General features: G+C 37.1%; 1 pseudogene across 1 annotated transcript; it reads left to right on the plus strand.

Annotated features, from left to right (window-relative positions):
- Window positions 1-3434: 3434 nt before the first annotated feature.
- Window positions 3435-4366, plus strand: LOC308551450 (olfactory receptor 10A7-like; annotated as a pseudogene). Its single transcript has one exon. The product of its transcript is annotated as an olfactory receptor 10A7-like (transcript).
- Window positions 4367-6620: the final 2254 nt, after the last annotated feature.

Genomic DNA, 6620 nt, shown 5'->3' on the forward strand with positions numbered 1-6620 from the left:
AAAATAGCATACTGTAAATTCATATTTACCTCAACGTGCATAAGGTTAACTTTTATTTATCTCCAGTAGAAAGAGTTATAATTGAAATGCAAGTACAACATGGTAGTGTAGTAATCATCATTCTCAGTTTTCTCATCTGAAAAATCAGATGAGACAAATCAAAGACCTACTCTGAAATACCTAACAAGATAGTTGAGAAGGTTAAAAATGATAATGGATCTGAAAGTTATTTGAAAGATATTAAGCTCCCGACATGTAAATTACTAAATTGAAGACAAGTTTTTCCTCAGGGTACTTGCATATTACACATTAAAGGAAGAGCACTGAAGAGAGATTAAAAGACAGCAAAAAGTATAAGAGCATGGTATAATGAAAGGAACAAGAACTAGAAAATGTGACCTGAGTGTCAGTTCGTGCTCTGTTACTGACTAAATCTGAAATTCTAAGGAAGATGCTTTACCTGCCTAAATCTTATTTTGCCTGTTACAAAATTAAAGGATTTGCCAAATGATATTTTTAAAGTACTTTTTGTCTTTAATAATAGTGGAAGTAAGAGGGAGAGACTTAACACATCATAAAATCCTTAATTACATAATTTTTTCCAAATATCCCCCAACTCACTTGCCCCTCTTTGCTTCCTTTTTTTTTTGACAAATTCCAAACTTGATTTAAACCAACTATTTGCCTACTCAACTCTGGCAGCTAAACGTTGCCAGAGAAAATCATGCAAGAAGGCAGTCTGGTTTCACTTTCTTAAATGTATAATCTCAAAAATCAAATTGCCATCCAATACTGTCTAGAAATTGTACTATTTGTTCTTAGTAGGATAGCTTTTTCATTTCCAGATAGGAGAATTTTAGTTTTTCTTCTGACCTTAAACTTCCCATATGTCCTCCTCTACCTTCACTTTTACATGATGATCTCCTTTCCAAAGTCACTGAAAAAAAACAGAAACCATTAAAAGTAAACTCCATCGTCTTCTTAAGATCAAATATAGTAGCTTAGCTACAATTACATCTCTTTTCTCTAGCCTTCCTCTTGTTAAAAACATGAAGTGTTCCTGCCCTTACCAAACATTAATCTCTCTACTTGTGGTCTGTATCTCATCCCCTCTCACTTTCTAAAAGATTTTACTCCCAAAATTAGCTCCTCGTTTACTTTATATGTCACTAATATCCCCTCTCTGCTGGATCATTCTCATTAGCATACAAAAGGTAGGGTCAGTGCCCATTTCTCTATAGTTATCACTCAATTTCTCTGTTCCCCTTCAGTCTCACCTACTTCACTGAATCTATTATCCATTTAACCAAATATGAGAGACCATTTTGTGTCTTTACCTTAACCTTACAACAGCTTTTAACACAATCAGTAATTCTTTTAAAACATGGCTTCTATATTCTATTTCCTCCTGGTTTTCTTTGTACCTCACTGACTCCTTTTAAATCTTCCTTTTTTACTTCTCCTCTGTCAGGCCTAAGACAAACATGGCCTTAAAGCTCACGGTGGACCATTCTTCTATATCCATAATCTCTCTGTAGTTTATCTTATTCATTCCCATGGCTTTGTATGTGATCTATATTCTGATGATTACTAAATTTATATCCCATTCCAGCCTTCTCCTCTGGGATACATATGTTGAAATCCAGCTCTCCGTCTCTCCTCTCTACTCAAAATTCTCATAAACATCTCAAACTTAATACCTCCAAATTGAACTTGTGTTTTTACTAAACTTTCCCTCCATATTATCACCATCTAAATAAGTGCTATTAGTTACTCAAACCAGAAATCCTGGACTTATCTTTGATAGTTCACTTTTCATCACTCCTTACATCTAATTTGTTAGTAACTTCTGGCATGTCTACCTCCAAAATGTATCTTGCATCTGTCTCCTCTCCATCTTTTTTTGCAACCACTTTATTCAGGTTTACTCTCATATCTCACGTGGTTCACTAAAATAGTGTTTTAACTGTCTCATTCTGTCCATGAAGATCTCCCTCTAATTCATTTTTTATAAGTATCAAAAGTTATTTTTTACTGTAAATTTGATCACAATTCTGCTTAACATCCTCTAATGAATTCCTACAGTAAAGTTTACATTGCATACCATGGCCTATAAGAACCTGGATGATCTGGCCCTCCTATTTTTCTACTCCTCTCTCCTTCATCCCTCTTTCTCTGTTTCTGTCTCTCTCCAACTCCTCACTCCACTTCATATTTTTTCAGTTCTTCTAACACTCTAAATTATTCTTTCCTTAAGACCTGTTCCCTCTGCCTAAAACAATTTCTACCACTACCACTCCCAACTCTTGCATTACTATCTCTTTCCCATTTTTATAGGTTTTAAATTTTTGGCTTTTCTTGACCATATCAACAAAATACTCCTCTCCCAAACACACATACATACAGCATATTTCTTATTTTGATTCCTTGTTTTTCATATTCATAGTAGATAACTCAAAATTATTTTATGGGTCTCTTTCCTGTTTTTTTGTTTGTTTTGTTGTTGTTGTTTTTTACTTTCTTTCCAACTAAAATATGAACTCCATGAGATGATGTATTTCTGACTTTTAAAATTCTTGACTATTTCACTATTTTATTCTAAACACCTTTCAAAGACTCTGACACACAGTAGGCACTCAAAATTGTAGTTGAATGGATGAATGAATATATTAAATGACTGATATGGACCGGTGATTGTGCAAAACATGTTACACAGAATTAACATGCTATTCTATAGATGAGGGAACTGACTGTCAGATAAGTGATGTGACTTACTGAAAGACACACACATTAAGTGGCAAGTTGGAATTTAAATTCAGATGTCTCTTACCACTATACTGTACTGTCTCCTTACCATGACTAGTTCACCCTCACTCCACTATGCCTCCTCTACTAATACTTAGATAACTTGTTATCAAATAAGCTTTAAGGATTAGACATCTTTCAACATAATAAAATTAAATTCATATAATTTAATTGGTATGAAATTTCTCAAACAGGAAACAAATTTGATCACAGACCTTATACAATTTATACATAGGTGATTCAGAATATTCGTTGTTGATGATAATATCACTAGCAACAGTGGAAAATCCCAGGCAAGATCTCCAAGGATAGGACATTTTCCATTTTCCCCCCAAAATAAATATCAGAAAAAATGTGCATATTTATGTGTCATAATTCACAGTTTCAAGGGTCCATGCATTCTATATATGATGGGATAACTGAATTCATGGATTAACTTTCCAAATGACATCTGGGGAACTGTAATCAAATTTATTAATTAAGATTAAGAATCCTGAACATCCAGAAGGAAGCCAATTGTGTTTGATATGTATGATGCTGCTAAAGCAGTTTGTTTTGTTTTGTTTTTTTTCTAAAAATAACATTTAATCAATGGTCATTCTTCATATTTATTTTTTTAGATCTAAGTCATGGCTAACATTGAAGAATAAAATATAACTCAAATTTCAGAATTCATCCTTTTGGGTTTGGGGAATCTCCATGGTCTTCAATTTCTTCCTTTTGGGGTATTTCTGGGGATCTATGTTGTGACTCTCATTGGCAACATTGTAATCCTAACTGTGGTGTCAGCTGATTGCTCCCTTCACACCCCCATGTATTTCTTTCTTGGACACTTCTCCTTCCTAGATATTGAGTACAACACTACCATTGAGCCCGTGATGCTGAAGACATTGTTATCAGCTCATGTGCCTTATTTCCTTCCCAGGTTGTGCTTGCAAGTTTGACTTTTTTTGCTGCCTTGGTGGTTACAGAATGCTTTTTCCTGGCTATCATGTCTTAAGATTGCTACATAGCCATCTGTAATCTGTTGCATAACTCCCACATCATGAACCGCTGAGGTTGCTTACAGCTAGCTGTTGCCTCTTGGGTGGCTGAATTTCTGGCACCCATCCTTCTCATGGTCTTCATTTTTCAGTTAACATTCTGTACTGCCAGTGAGATTTACTACTTCTTCTGTGATTTGAAGCCCATCATGAAATTGGCATCCACTGATACTCAAGTAGCCAAGATGACCTCTTTAATATGCACCTCTTTATTTGCCCTTAGCCCCTTCCTGCTAGCTCTAGCTTCTTACACTCACATTATTTCCATCATTTTGAAGTTTTATTCTACCACAGGGAAACAGAGGGCTTTCTCCAATTGTTCCTCCCATATGACAGTGGTCAGTCTGTATTATGAGACACTGGGTATTGTTTACGGCTTTCCATCAAGGCCTTAGTATGAAGACTTATTAAAGTTGCTTTCTTTTCTGTGTACAATGCTTGCCCCAGCCCTAAACTCCATGATTCGCACCCTAAGGAACAAGGATGTAAAGGTAGCTCTGCAAAAATTGGTGCAATGAGGAATACATACCTGATCCAAAGAAAGTCTGATTTTTGTAGTGCTTCTTAGCACTTTCTGAAAACCCCAACAAAGTGGAAATTTTTCTAGTGTTATGAAAAGTTACTGTAAAATTGATGGGTTTTCCTTTGTTCCATCAATGTTCTCCACATTAATAAACAAGAAGTGTGTTAAGCTTTTGTTTGTTAAATATTTTGTAGGTGCCAGGCACAGTGCTTAGTTCTTTGCATGGATTATTGTACTAAATCCTTACAGCAACACTGTGAGCTAGCTACTGTTATACCCATTTTACAGATAGCCCAAATGAGTCCTAGAGATTAATTTACTTGCTCAAGACCAGACAGATAGACAGAAATGAAACCAGAATATGAATTTGAGCCCAAGGTTTGCTTAACACCAAATCTGTGATCTTTCTAATAACCAAGGAAAGCCCAGAATCTTGGAGTGTCCAAACTGGTTTTCTTGGATCATGGAAGACATCACTGCAGACGACTTTTCTTAGAGGAACATGAGTTAGGTGTGAGGTGAGAAAGAAAAAAGTAATGTAATGCAATCTAAACCCCAGTCTGTCTCTTTTCCCCAACTAAAGTCTAGATACAAATGTATGAGATAAAAATGTCTTGAGATTAAAATTTGTTTTAGTTTTTCTTTTTTCTGTTTTTTAAAATTTATCTTTATTGTTGAGAGTATCCCATTTTTACCCCCAATGGACCCCCTCCACTTCACTCCCACCCCCTCCCCAGGAATTCACCCCGTTATTAACTCTGTCCAGGGGTTATGCATATATGCATATAACTTCTTTGGTTAATTTCTTCTCACCCTCCGCCCCCCTTCTCTCTTCACTCTGAAATATGATTGTCTGTTGCATGCGTCAATGTCTCTGGATCTACTTAGTTCGTCAGATTCTTTTGTTCATTAGCTTCTTCTTAAAGAAGACCTTTCAACTTTTCCTGTAGTGCTGGTTTGGTGGTGATGACCTCCTTTAGCTTTTTCTTATCTGTGAAGCTCTTTATTTGACCTTCAATTCTAAATGATAGCTTTGCTGGGTAAAGCAATCTTGGTTGTAGTTCCATGTTTTTCATCACTTTGAATATTTCTTGCCACTCCCTTCTGGCCTGCAAAATTTCTGTTGAGAAATCAGCTGACAGTCATATGGGTGCTCCCTTGTAGGTAACTAACTGCTTTTCTCTTGCTACTTTTAAGATTCTCTCTTTGTCTTTAATCCTTGGCATTTTAATTATGATGTGTCTTGCTGTGAGCTTCTTTGGGTTCCTCTTGTTTGGGACCCTCTGTGCTTCCTGGACTTGTAAGTCGATTTCTTTCCCCAGGTAGGGGAAGTTTTCTGTCATTATTTTTTCAAATAGGTTTTCAATTTTGGGGGCTCTTTCTTCCCCTTCTTGCACCCCAATAATACAAATGTTGGGCGGCTTGAAGTTGTCCCAGAGGCTCCTTATACTATCTTCATATTTCTGGATTCTTTTTTCTTTTTGCTCTTCTGGTTGGGTGTTTTTTGTTTCTTCATGTTCCAAATTGCTCATTTGATTCTCAGTTTCCTCTACTCTACTGTTGATTCCATGTAGATTATTCTTCATTTCAGTTCCTGTAGCCTTCATTTCAAATTCGTACTTTATTATGTTATTGATTTTTCTCAGTTATTTCCCTAATAGTCTGCTTAAACATCCTTATAAACAAAATTCTGAACTCTGTATCTGTTAGCTTGCTTGGTTCTATTTCATTTAGTTCCTCTTCTAGAGATTTCTTCTGTTCTTTCCTTTGTGACATGTTTCTTTGCCTCCATATTTTGGCTGCTTCCTGGTGTTTGTTTCTATGTATTAGGTAGAGCTGCTATGTCTCCTGGAATTTGTAGAGTGGCTTTGTGTAGTAGGTGTCCTGTAGGGTCCAGTGGCTCAGCCTCCCCAGTTACCTGGGCTGGGCCTTCTAGGTGCTCCCCTGTGTGGGCTGTGTGCACTGTCCTGTTGTAGTTGAGCCTTGGTTGCTGTTGGCATCACTGAGAGGAATTGACCCCCAGGCCAATCAGCTGTGAGTACCAGCTGCAACTACAGCCAAAGAGCTGCTGTGCTGGAGACACCCCTATGGGTCAGGATTTACTTCAGTGGAGCTTTAGTGTTCACCAAGTGTGCCCCTTGAGTGTGTCCCTCGTGGATGTGGTAGGGTTGTAATCCAGCGTGGTGGAGTCTTACCACCAGATGCACTGTCTCTGGGGCCTCCTGGAAGGTGCAAAGTCAGCCTGTGCC

The sequence above is a fragment of the Miniopterus schreibersii genome (genome assembly GCF_964146895.1).
Source record: "Miniopterus schreibersii genome assembly, chromosome: X".
Classification (NCBI taxonomy): Eukaryota; Metazoa; Chordata; class Mammalia; order Chiroptera; family Miniopteridae; genus Miniopterus; species Miniopterus schreibersii.